The sequence below is a fragment of the Halichoerus grypus genome, chromosome 12, assembly GCF_964656455.1.
Source record: "Halichoerus grypus chromosome 12, mHalGry1.hap1.1, whole genome shotgun sequence".
NCBI lineage: Eukaryota > Metazoa > Chordata > Mammalia > Carnivora > Phocidae > Halichoerus > Halichoerus grypus.
In genome coordinates, this window is record NC_135723.1 from 91,171,430 (window position 1) to 91,184,713 (window position 13,284).

Below are 13,284 nucleotides of genomic sequence, written 5' to 3' on the forward strand. Positions count from 1 at the left end.
TATAAACATTAAATATAATGAATTTTACTCTGAGCAACTGCCTTAGTTAGAATTTGATAAATCAATTTTGCTATTTTTCTAGACGTTCTGAATTTTGGTTTTGCTTTCTTCTTTGATTTATCCTGGTTTATAAGAGTTCCTGTCTTATTTTAATTTCTAGTGTTAGAGCTTTTTTCCCCTAGCTTTTATATTCCACTTTTAATCGTGCTGAGCTCAGTTATCATCAATCAATGTTTTAAATATTTCATGGGATTGTGACAAGATACATTCTATTTTAATGTACTGAGTTGGATATAATGGACATACAATTCTGTATTACACATTTTTATCACCTGGTATTAGAAAATGTATTTTGAATAGTAGTTCTTTCTTTTAACACAGAGGTTCATAACTGGAGGCAGTTTCATCCCATCCTCCCCCTAGGGAGCATCTGGAGACATTTATAGTTCTCACAACTAGTAGGAGGTGAATGGAGGTGATAACTATTTAGTAGGTGGAGGCTAAGGATGCTGCTAAAAATCCTACAATGGGTAGGACAACCCCACAACAAAGAATTACTTGAGCTAAAATGTCAGTAGTGCCAAGGTTGAGGAACCCTGCTAATACAAGAGTCTTTCTTGCTAGATGTTACGATGTGCTTATTCCTAATGCCATAATTTCAGCTCATTGTACATGAATTAAAACTAATCCATTTAGGCTCATTTTTTATAGCACTTAAAGTAAACCACCCATCTTGACAGTTCATCCATACTTTTTCTTTTGCATTTTATCTTCCCTCAGATTGTTAAACTGGTAACAGGTTTCATGCTTTTAGTATTTTAGTTTAGGGCACATGGGGGAAATGAATCCCAATGAAAATGAGTTAATGCAGGAAACAGAAATTTTAAATTATTTCCACAGCATGAGTCAAGAGAAATTTGTTCTGATAAATAACAGACTGCTATTAAGAAATAGAAGCAAACTGAAAGATTAGATTAAACCAGTAATCTAATTTCCTTCCTGCCCCAAATTTATTGAAATAACTAAGCAGAGAGCCAGTTAGATAGACCAAATCCACAGCATCCCTAGAATAAAGACACAGTACCATCAGTAAAGGAAAAATCCTTAAGGAGAGAAAGCAAAAGTAGTTGGATTGACAAAGAAATAAGAACAGAAAACTGTAGCCCAAAGTACTTGCACAAAGCAACTGCTGCAAAAAATAACAGCAATTTCAGATATGCTTCAAACTTAGAGTCAATAAAACAAAACAAAACAAAACAACAATCTGGAGGTTCCAATGACCTCACATTCCATTAGAGCCATTCCCTCCAAACACATGGTTCTGAGGGGCAGACAATAGCTATGTTTGTTCTTCACGCTGAAACCCCCTTCTTTCTAATCAAAGTGAATACTATTCCAGGAAAGGGCAGATAGTAACACAATATTGAGACCAGAGAGAGAAACCCGATCACAGCCTGGGGTAACTTCAAAGAACCACACAATAGATAGGATTAAAAAGAAAGAAAGAAAGAAAAGCACAAAGCCAATGCCGGCATTTACTTCCAGGATAAAACTATGGAGTGGGGCAGGGGAGGAGAAGTTGACAATAGAAGGAGGAAATAGGAGGACATATCAAGATTAAAGGGGTTCCATGGCTCTATAAGGACCAGTGTATTATGACTCTAGGACACCAGAATTTGTTACTCCAAAGGATGCCACTTTGACTAAGAATTATTTTGAGCTGAAGGCAACTGAGAAGAAACAGATACAAGGAAAACTCTCTGCCCTCCCGCTCCCTAAAGGGAGACATCAATTTAGGAATGTGTCCTCCCTCTCTACCAAAAAAAACCCAGAGTTAATCACTAGAGACAACTTTAGACCCTTATCAGCCTGGAGATGGCACCAGAGGAATCCACATAACACTTACTAACTAGCCTTTACCTTCCATTAGTCTCCCATATATTTGCCGTTCCACAATTTGCTGCCCCCCAGAGACTCAAGATTCTTTCCCTTTGTCATGTCACTTCTCTAAAAATGTATTGTTCCTTTGCAAAGAAGCAATATAAGCCCCAATTCTAACCAAGCCTTTGCGTTGCTTATCTCTGGGTACTCCCATGTGTTACTTGCACAATACACATGAATAAACTTCTGTTCATTTTTTTCTTGTTATTCTGTCCTTTGTCCAGTTTGCATGCCCTGGCCAGAGAATCTAAGGTGGGTAGAGGAAGAGATTTTTCTTCCCATATACGACTATGTCATGTATAAACTAATATTATCCTCTAACATCTCCCTGGGAGAGACAAAGAAGCCAAATATGTGAATGTCATCATCGAAACCATAAACCACATCTCTTGCCAACTCTGGACCATCTGGGCAAGGAGCTCTGAAAGGAAATTTAAACACCAGGACCAACTATAGAAGGCTAAGAAACAAGAACAGCACATAGATTCTACTAGCCAACTGTAAGGAAGACAGCAACAATGGCCTTGGGTGCTTGAGAGTCTAAGAGGCAGAACCAAAGGAATAGAGACTCCAAATGCACAGATGACATCCAGAATTCTAGGAGCATTCTTCAGAAGTTTGTGGAATGAAGAGGTCTGCCCTTATGCACAGATGTCACAGCTGTATCTGAGTATATTAGCACCATCACTTTCCACCTCTATTCCCAGACTCTTTTAACAGGAAACTGCATTCTAACCTGGTAGTAGCCCTTTGGAATACTTCATATATCCCTCAGAAGAAGTCCCCGAAGACAGTTTTTTTACTATGTAATGTAAAAGAACAGCTGAGTGCTGATACCCATTGACCTTGCATGTATCCACATAGGCCACAGAGACAAAGCCTGAACCGCAGCTGATCCAAGTCTTGGCTGAACATCCGGGATCCTCCTAAAACGTGAGTGCATAGGAGGCTTGTGAGGAACTGCTATAAGGCCATTTGTCACTCACCTCCCTATCTACCAAGGAGGCTGAAATGAGGCAGTGTCTTATCTCCTCCCAGGTTCTGATGAGGCATGAGGCTGTCTCATCTCATCAAGGCACAGCTGCAGGCTAAAGAGCGGCTTAGCAGAAGCAGAGCAGCAGCTCCACAGTAGCAGGAAGGACCATTATTCCTGCTGTAATTACCTGGACCCTTTTGTTGTGGTGCTGTCCTACACAAGACACGAAAGAAAGGAGATTGTTATTGTAAGGGCCATAAAGACTGAAAAAAGGACAGATTATGCTGCTATATTCAGAAGAAACTCATAAAATTACTTACATGTCAAGAATAATTTTTCCCTGAGGGTCCTGATGATCTATAATCACATGTCTTTGTTTCTTCAATGGATCAATATTCTTATAAATACCAACATCTCTGTTTCTATTCTGCTGCTTTATCACCATCGCAACTTGCACAAGAGTTGATAAAATTTCCCGTTTTATAAATGCAATTTTTTTTTCAGGCAAATACATATCTTAACTACCTCTAGGAAAAATAAATCAAATTATAAGATTTATTAAAATTTAATGGAGCAAGTTCTTATTCTAGTTATCCAATAGAAACAATATTAATATATGAAATATTTATATAAACATCAAGAGAAACTCAAAGATTTCCAGAGATTTTTTTTTCTTTTTTATGCTTTAAATGAACTGAGTCTAAGAAACAAATATTTTGATAAAGCAATAACAGGAAAAGTTTTTCAAAAGTCTAACTATGAGAGGGGCACCTGGGTGGCTCAGATGGTTAAGCGTCTGCCTTTGGCTCAGGTCATGATCCCGGGGTCCTGGGATCGAGTCCCGCATCGGGCTCCCTGCTAGGCGGGGACCCTGCTTCTCCCTCTGCCTCTGCCTCTCTCTCTCTCTCTCTGACTCTCACGAATAAATAAATTAAAAAAAACATTAAAAAAAAAAAAAGTCTAACTATGAGTTCAACAGTTAACTAGTTGGTTACTTGGAAACATGTCAAAAGCAAAAATTATTTTTAAGCAACTTAAAAATTTTAATATCTGACACATAGTTATATAAGGAAAAGTTTTATATAATAATCAAGATGATTCCTTGGATAAATTAGACTGGTTTAATACTTTTGGCTCAGAAATACCTATCTTTTTTCTGATTTTACTAGTACAAAATTAATTTAGCATTTTTTCTTGGATTTATTTTCTAATAAAAAGGATAATTAATTTGAGCTTTCTAAATTTCCTCTACTGATTTTAATGGTCAAATAAGCTAATTCATATAAGATTATAAAATATTAAAAATTATGTGTCAAACTAGATTAAACTATAATAGATAATTCTTTATAAGAAGGATCCTTACAATGCTATAAATCACACAGAATATGCCAGCATAAGTTGTAATACCCAAATGCTTACTTGTAAAACCTTAAACTAATATTAAATTGAGTTAATTATTGAATTATCTTTGAATACCCAGACATTTTCCAAGTAAGTGTTAAAATCAAGACAACCGGCCCAAAATGGAGTCTCTGATGCCAAGACTCACCTCACTAAAACAAAACTTAATTATAGTTTTAGCTCTCTCAGAAATGAAATCTTAAACTGGTCAATCAAGAATCATCTGATCAGGGACGACACCTGGGTGGCTCAGTCAGTTAAGCGGCTGCCTTCAGCTCAGGTCATGATCCCAGGGTCCTGGGACTGAGTCCCCCATAGGGCTCCTTGCTCAGCAGGGAGCCTGCCTCTCCCTCTGCCTGCAGCTCCCCCTGCTTGTACTCTCGCTCACTCTCTCTTGCCTATGCTCTCTCTAGCAAATAAATAAATAAAATCTAAAAAAAAAGAAAATCATCTGATCAGCACTAGTTAGGTAATCGGCCTCACACACCCCTGCCATCCCCAACCAATCCACTTTTTTGCCTAGTACAACTTTCCTGTTCCTGTTCCCTCCTGCCTATAAAAGTTTTTTCGTCTTGTGCAGCTACTCGGCTCTCTGCTAGATTGGATGCTGCCTGACTCAAGAATAGTTGAATAAAGCCAATAAAATCTTTAAAATTTCGAATTTTGTGTTTTGTAACCTAAGATAAAGTGTAACACATGGGTCACTAAACATCATTTTAATTTCCCCTTCTTTTTTTACAAAAACTATAGAATGGTCATCAATTAGCAGATTAAAGGATGAAAATGCCTTTAAATGATAATGAGGTCTATTTTTGCCGAGATAAATTTGGTAAGATGACAGATAATTAGTACTCATGGACAAACATAACTAGATAGGTCTCACTTCTCTGCCTTTTAATCTTCTCTCTCTCAGAAGGATACAGAAGTTGGTTGCTATAAATGAAGATTTCAAAAGCCCTCTCTTGGAAGTCAGATCCTAAATAGATCTTTCCCTTCCTTGACAGATATTACCGCAACCCCCAACCTCTGACAATTTGTAACGATGCTAAACCTCTTTCACTATTCATAAACACTTCTGTTCAGATACAGTTATCCGATACTCATGCATGCCACATGATCAGAGTCTTAAGAATTAACATCTATACTTAATAGTAGATATTGTGCCTTCAAAGTTGTATATGAAGTTGCCATGCTATGAAAATCAAGGATTTTCCCAATTTCTTTGTGAAATCAAATAAAATTATTGAAGATAATCCACCATCGCCAAAAAATCTCATTTTTAAGCTTAAAACCAATGAAGAAAATGCATTATCTCCTACTAGTTTGTACCAAACAGAAACTAAAGCTTTATAGTCAATAGAAAGGCAGTTACTTAATCTAGATTCTGTAAGAAGAAAAAAAAAAACCTTAATTATTGTCAGAATCTTGCCTTATTCATAATTTTTATAAACCCCTAAAAAACTGAAGCTGTAAGCAAGAACTGAAACCTACCTAAAGAATCACTTGAACATTCACAAATTTCATTTTATTATTTCAAGCTTTGATATATCTTTTAATCATTATTTATCAATAAATATTCTGGTTGAATTGAAGTAGTCTCTTACCAAAAGACTTAAATGCTGATACAAAAACTTAATGGATTTTGTTTTCCTGCCCAGAAATATCTTTAATATATCAATAATGGTGAAAACTTACTTTATAGATAATTTTTTTAATGTATGCAAAGGACTCATTAAACTGAAAAGCCCACATCATTCCTAAAGCTCTAAGAAGAAAAAGGCACCTTGAGATATCTTGATCTCATTGAGTATTATTATTTAACTTATTTATGTAGTTCATTATATACAGCAAGTGCCAGCCACATATCCAAAAGGGACACCAGCAATACACCTCTACAGACTAGCTAGTCTAGAAGTACTACAGCTTGGATGAACCTTGAGGACATTCTGCTAAGTGAAATAAGCTAGTCACAAAAGACAAATACTATATGATTCCATTTATAGGAGGTTCCTAGTGTAGTCAAATTCACAGAAGCAGAAAGTAGAATGGTGGTTGCAAGGCACTGGGGAGGAATGAGAGGATGGGGAGTTAGCATTTAATGGGTATGGAGTTTCAGTATGGAAAGATGAAAAAGTTTTGGAGACAGATGGTAGAGATGGTTGCCCAACAATGTGACTGTACTTAATGCCACTGAAAAGTACACATAAAAATGGTTAAAATGATAAATTTCATGTTATATATACCACAGAGAGGAGAAGGAGAGAGAAGAACTTAAGATTCTACAACCTGGCCATACAAACTGGCTAGAGACGTGACCCCAAGGCCAACTAAAAGGCCCCAGAAACAGACCACCAGCAAAAGAGACAGCTTCCTGTGAATTCTGTAATTCAAGAATATGTTAATCAAGATGACAGCATCCTGCCAAGGCCTTCAAATCAAGATTCATAATCAGAATACAAGATTCACATTTGAGCTTATGTTTTATTTGTTATCTCAACTCCCTTTTTTCCTTCCTTCCTTCCCTTTTTAGCACGGGCACTACTATAAATTTCCAATCGTTGAATTTATTTTCAGCCTTCCTGAGGATTTAAGACAAAGCCTAACATTAAAACTTACCAAAAAGGATCTAAGACATTAGATTTTACTGATTTCTACAAAAATTCCACTCTGATGAGAAGTTTCAAATGCTGATCCATAAGTTAGTTCTGATGATAAACCAAATAAAAACTATTCCATTAAGGCACACAGAAAATGGCTTACTTAAACTTAGGGAAGCTACTTTTCTTGCCAAACCTTAGGTTCCTGACTTTCTCTTAATATTTATGGTTGTCCTCATACTTTTGTGTCCTTCCCCACTGCCTGATGACCAAGGATGTTACTCCACAGCCATTCCATTATCCCAAACTGACATTCATAAGAATGTGTCAAGAAGAGACTAACCCCTCTGGCCAAAACTGCTCCATTTGGAACTTATTTGACCAAACGTGGGAGTTGAGAAATTCTTCTGAGCAAAGTGGTACCTCCCTGACCTAACTAAGAGTAGAGCTAACGGAATGACCCAAGCAGACATTACATAGAAACAGCTGTTGTACGTAAACTCCCAAATTCTTCTGGAGAATCCATAAACCAATGAAGTTACTAGATACCAATAGTTGGCCTTCTCAAGGACAAAATACCCAGACTGACCCATAGACTAGCTGCCAAATAGCTACCTGATGGAAAAATGGAAGGATTTCATAATAATATTTGGAATATGACGTTATTTGACAATAGCCTGCTTTGAGTTAAACATACATCAGGGAGACTCTAGAGCAACCATTTAAAAAAAAGAGCTAATAAGTTAATAGTGGAGATAAATGGAATTATAAAAAAATTCAGTTAATCCAAAAGAAGGCAGAAAAAGAAGAAAAAGGGATCAAAGAACATATGGAACAATTAGAAAGCTTATAACAAGATGGGAGACACAAACCTGGTCAATATTCAGAATTACATCTAATATAATTTGAGAATTCAAATTAAAAGGCAGAGATTGTCAACTAAAGAAAAATATAAGACCCAACTATATGCTATCTGCAGGAGACTCACTTTAAATATAAATTAGAAAACAAAACAATGAGTTCACTTTATACCTGTTAAATTAGAAAAATTGGGGAACATTGGTCTTCATGAACTGCTGATTCAAGTGTATTCTACCAGCACAGTCATTCTGGAGAGCGATCTGGCACTTAACCAAATTAAGTCTATGCGTACCCTATGATCCATCTATTCCACATCTGAGTATTTATCCAAAAGAAATTCCCACCCATGTCCATAAGGTTGCATCCACAAGGATATTTGTGGAAGCATTGTTTGTTATTAGTTGGGTATTTTTTTTTTGCAGTGACATTTTTTTTAAATTTTTATTGTTATGTTAATCACCATACATTACATCATTAGTTTTTGATGTAGTGTTCCATGATTCATTGTTTGTGTATAACACCCAGTGCTCCATGCAGAACGTGCTCTCTTTAATACCCATCACCAGGCTAACCCATCCTCCCACCCCGCTCCCCTCTAGAATCCTCAGTTTGTTTTTCAGAGTCCATCGTCTCTCATGGCTCATCTCCCCCTCTGATTTCCCCCCCTTCATTCTTCCCCTCCTGCTATCTTCTTCTTCTTTTTTTTTTAACATATATTGTATTATTTGTTTCAGAGGTACAGATCTGTGATTCAACAGTCTTACACAATTCACAGCACTCACCATAGCACATACCCTCCCCAACATCTATCACCCAGCCGCCCCATCCCTCCCACCCTCCACCACTCCAGCAACCCTCAGTTTGTTTCCTGAGATTAAGAATTCCTCATATCAGTGAGGTCATATGATACATGTCTTTCTCTGATTGACTTATTTCGCTCAGCATAACACCCTCCAGTTCCATCCACGTCGTTGCAAATGGCAAGATCTCATTCCTTTTGATGGCTGCATAATATTCCATTGTATATATATACCACTTCTTCTTTAGCCATTCATCTGTCGATGGACATCTTGGCTCTTTCCACAGTTTGGCTATTGTGGACATTGCTGCTATAAACATCGGGGTGCACGTACCCCTTTGGATCCCTACATTTGTACCTTTGGGGTAAATACCCAGTAGTGCAATTGCTGGATCATATGGTAGCTCTATTTTCAACTTTTTGAAGAAACTCCATACTGTTTTCCAGAGTGGCTGCACCAGCTTGCATTCCCACCAACAGTGTAGGAAGGTTCCCCTTTCTCCGCATCCCCGCCAACATCTGTCATTTCCTGACTTGTTAATTTTAGCCATTCTGACTGGTGTGAGGTGGTATATCATTGAGGTTTTGATTTGGATTTCCCTGATGCTGAGCGATGTTGAGCACTTTCTCATGTGTCTGTTGGCCATTTGGATGTCATCTTTGGAAAAATGTCTGTTCATGTCTTCTGCCCATTTCTTGATTGGATCATTTGTTCTTTGGGTGTTGAGTTTAAGAAGTTCTTTATAAATTTTGGATACTAGCCCTTTATCTGATATGTCATTTGCAAATATCTTCTCCCATTCTGTCAGTTGTCTTTTGGTTTTCTTGACTGTTTCTTTTGCTCTGCAAAAGCTTTTTATCTTGATGAAGTCCCAATAGTTCATTTTTGCCCTTGCTTCCCTTGCCTTTGGCAATGTTTCTAGGAAGAAGTTGCTGCGGCTGAGGTCGAAGAGGTTGCTGCCTGGGTTCTCCTTTAGGATTTGGATGGACTCCTGTCTCACATTTAGGTCTTTCAACCATTTGGAGTCTATTTTTGTGTATGGTGTAAGGAAATGGTCCAGTTTCATTCTTCTGCATGTGGCTGTCCAATTTTCCCAACACCATTTGTTGAAGAGACTGTCTTTTTTCCATTGGACATTCTTTCCTGCTTTGTCAAAGATTAGTTGACCATAGAGTTGAGGGTCCATTTCTGGGCTCTCTATTCTGTTCCATTGATCTATGTGTCTGTTTTTGTGCCAGTACCATACTGTCTTGATGATGACAGCTTTGTAATAGTGCTGGAAGTCCGGAATTGTGATGCCACCAGCTTTGCTTTTCTTTTTCAACATTCCTCTGGCTATGCGGGGTCTTTTCTGGTTCCATACAAATTTTAGGATTATTTGTTCCATTTCTTTGAAAAAAGTGGATGGTATTTTGATGGGGATTGCATTGAATGTGTAGATTGCTCTAGGTAGCATTGACATCTTCACAATATTTGTTCTTCCAATCCATGAGCATGGAAGGTTTTTCCATTTCTTTGTGTCTTCCTCAATTTCTTGCATGAGTATTTTATAGTTTTCTGAGTACAGATTCTTTGCCTCTTTGGTTAGATTTATTCCTAGGTATCTTATGGTTTTGGGTGCAATTGTAAATGAGACCGACTCCTTAATTTCTCTTTCTTCTGTCTTGTTGTTGGTGTATAGGAATGCCACTGATTTCTGTGCATTGATTTTCTATCCTGCCACTTTACTGAATTCCTGTATGAGTTCTAGCAGTTTTGGGGTGGAGTCTTTTGGGTTTTCCACATAAAGTATCATATCATCTGCAAACAGTGAGAGTTTGACTTCTTCTTTGCCAATTTGGATGCCTTTGATTTCTTTTTGTTGTCTGATTGCTGTGGCTAGGACTTCTAATACTATGTTGAATAGCAGTGGTGATAGTGGACATCCCTGCTGCTTTCCTGACCTTAGGGGGAAAGCTCTCAGTTTTTCCCCATTGAGAATGATATTCGCTGTGGGTTTTTCATAGATGGCTGTTATGATATTGAGGTATGTACCCTCTATCCCTATACTCTGAAGAGTTTTGATCAAGAAAGGATGCTGTACTTTGTCAAATGCTTTTTCTGCATCTATTGAGAGGATCATATGATTCTTGTTCTTTCTTTTGTTAATGTATTGTATCACATTGATTGATTTGTGGATGTTGAACCCACCTTGCAGCCCAGGGATAAATCCCACTTGGTCGTGGTGAATAATCCTCTTAATGTACTGTTGGATCCTCTTGGCTAGTATTTTGGTGAGAATTTTTGCATCCATGTTCATCAATGATATTGGTCTGTAATTCTCCTTTGTGATGGGGTCTTTGTCTGGTTTTGGGATCAAGGTAATGGTGGACTCATAAAATGAGTTTGGAAGTTTTCCTTCCATTTCTATTTTTTGGAACAGTTTCAGAAGAATAGGTATTAATTCTTCTTTAAATGTTTGGTAGAATTCCCCTGGGAAACCATCTGGCCCTGGGCCTTTGCTTGTTGGGAGATTTTTGATTACTACTTCAATTTCCTTAGTGGTTCTAGGTCTGTTCAGGTTTTCTATTTCTTCCTGGTTCACTTTTGGTAGTTGATACATCTCTAGGAATGCATCCATTTCTTCCAGGTTATCTAATTGCTGGCATATAGTTGCTCATAATATGTTCTTATAATTGTTTTTATTTCTTTGGTGTTGGTTGTGATCTCTCCTCTTTCATTCATGATTTTGTTGATTTGGGTCATTTTTCTTTTTGATAAGTCTGGCCAGGGGTTTATCAATCTTGTTAATTCTTTCAAAGAACCAGATCCTAGTTTCGTTGATCTGTTCTACTGTTCTTTTGGTTTCCATTTCATTGATTTCTGCTCTGATCTTTATTATTTCTCTTCTCCTGCTGGGTGTAGGCTTTATTTGCTGTTCTTTCTCCAGCTCCTTTAGGTGTAGGGTTAGGTTGTGTATTTGAGACCTTTCTTGTTTCTTGAGAAAGGCTTGTATTGCTATATACTTTCCTCTTAGGACTGCCTTTGCTGTATCCCAAAGATTTTGAACAGTTGTGTTTTCATTTTCATTGGTTTCCATGAATTTTTTTAAGTCTTCTTTAATTTCCTGGTTGACCCATTCATTCTTTAGTAGGATGCTCTTTAGCCTCCATGTATTTGAGTTCTTTCTGACTTTCCTCTTGTGATTGAGTTCTAGTTTCAAAGCATTGTGGTCTGAAAATATGCAGATATGTCTGAAAAAATGATCCCAATCTTTTGGTACTGGTTGAGACCTGATTTGTGACCTAGGATGTGATCTATTCTGGAGAATGTTCCATGGGCACTAGAGAAGAATGTGTATTCTGTTGCTTTGGGATGGAATGTTCTGAATATATCTGTGAAGTCCATTTGGTCCAGTGTGTCATTTAAAGTCTTTATTTCCTTGTTGATCTTTTGCTTAGATGATCTGTCCATTTCAGTGAGGGGGGGTGTTAAAGTCCCCCACTATTATTGTATTGATGTCAGTGTGTTTCTTTGCTTTTGTTATTAATTGGCTTATATAATTGGCTGCTCCCACATTAGGGGCATAGATATTTACAATTGTTAGATCTTCTTGTTGGATAGACCCTTTAAGTAGGATATAGTGTCCTTCCTCATCTCTTATTACAGTCTTTGGTTTAAAATCTAATTTGTCTGATATAAGGATTGCCACTCCAGCTTTCTTTTGGTGTCCATTAGCATGGTAAATGGTTTTCCACCCCCTCACTTTCAATCTGGGGGTGTCTTTGGGTCTAAAATGAGTCTCTTGCAGGTAGCATATCAATGGGTCTTGTTTTTTAATCCAATCTGGTAGCCTGTGTCTTTTGATTGGGGCATTTAGCCCATTTACATTCAGGGTAACTATTGAAAGATATGAATTTAGTGCCATTGTATTGCCTGTAAGGTGACTGTTACTGTATATTGTCTGTGTTCCTTTCTGGTCTATGTTGCTTTTAGGCTCTCTCTTTGCTTAGAGGACCCCTTTCAATATTTCTTGTAGGGCTGGTTTCGTGTTTGCAAATTCCTTTAGTTTTTGTTTGTCCTGGAAGCTTTTTATCTCTCCTTCTGTTTTCAATGAAAACCTAGCTGGATATAGTATTCTTGGCTGCATATTTTTCTCATTTACTGCTCTGAATATATCATGCCAGTCCTTTCTGGCCTGCCAGGTCTCCGTGGATAGGTCTGTTGCCAATCTAATGTTTCTACCATTGTAGGTTACATGTCTCTTCTCCGGAGCTGCTTTCAGGATTTTCTCTTTGTCTCTGAGACTCATAAGTTTCACTATTAGGTTTCGGGGTGTTGACCTATTTTTATTGATTTTGAGAGGGGTTCTCTGTGCCTCCTGCATTTTGATGCCTGTTTCCTTCCCCAAATGAGGGAAGTTCTCTGCTATAATTTGCTCCAATATACCTTCTGCCCCTCTCTCTCTTTCTTCTTCTTCTGGGATCCCAATTATTCTAATGTTGTTTTGTCTTATGGTATCACTTATCTCTCGAATTCTGCCCTCGTGATCCAGTAGTTGTTTCTCTCTCTTTTTCTCAGCTTATTTTCCATCATTTGGTCCTCTATATCACTAATTCTCTCTTCTGCCTCATTTATCCTAGCAGTTAGCGCTCCCATTTTTGATTGCACCTCATCAATAGCCTTTTTGATTTCGACTTGGTTAGATTTTAGTTATTTTATTTCTCCA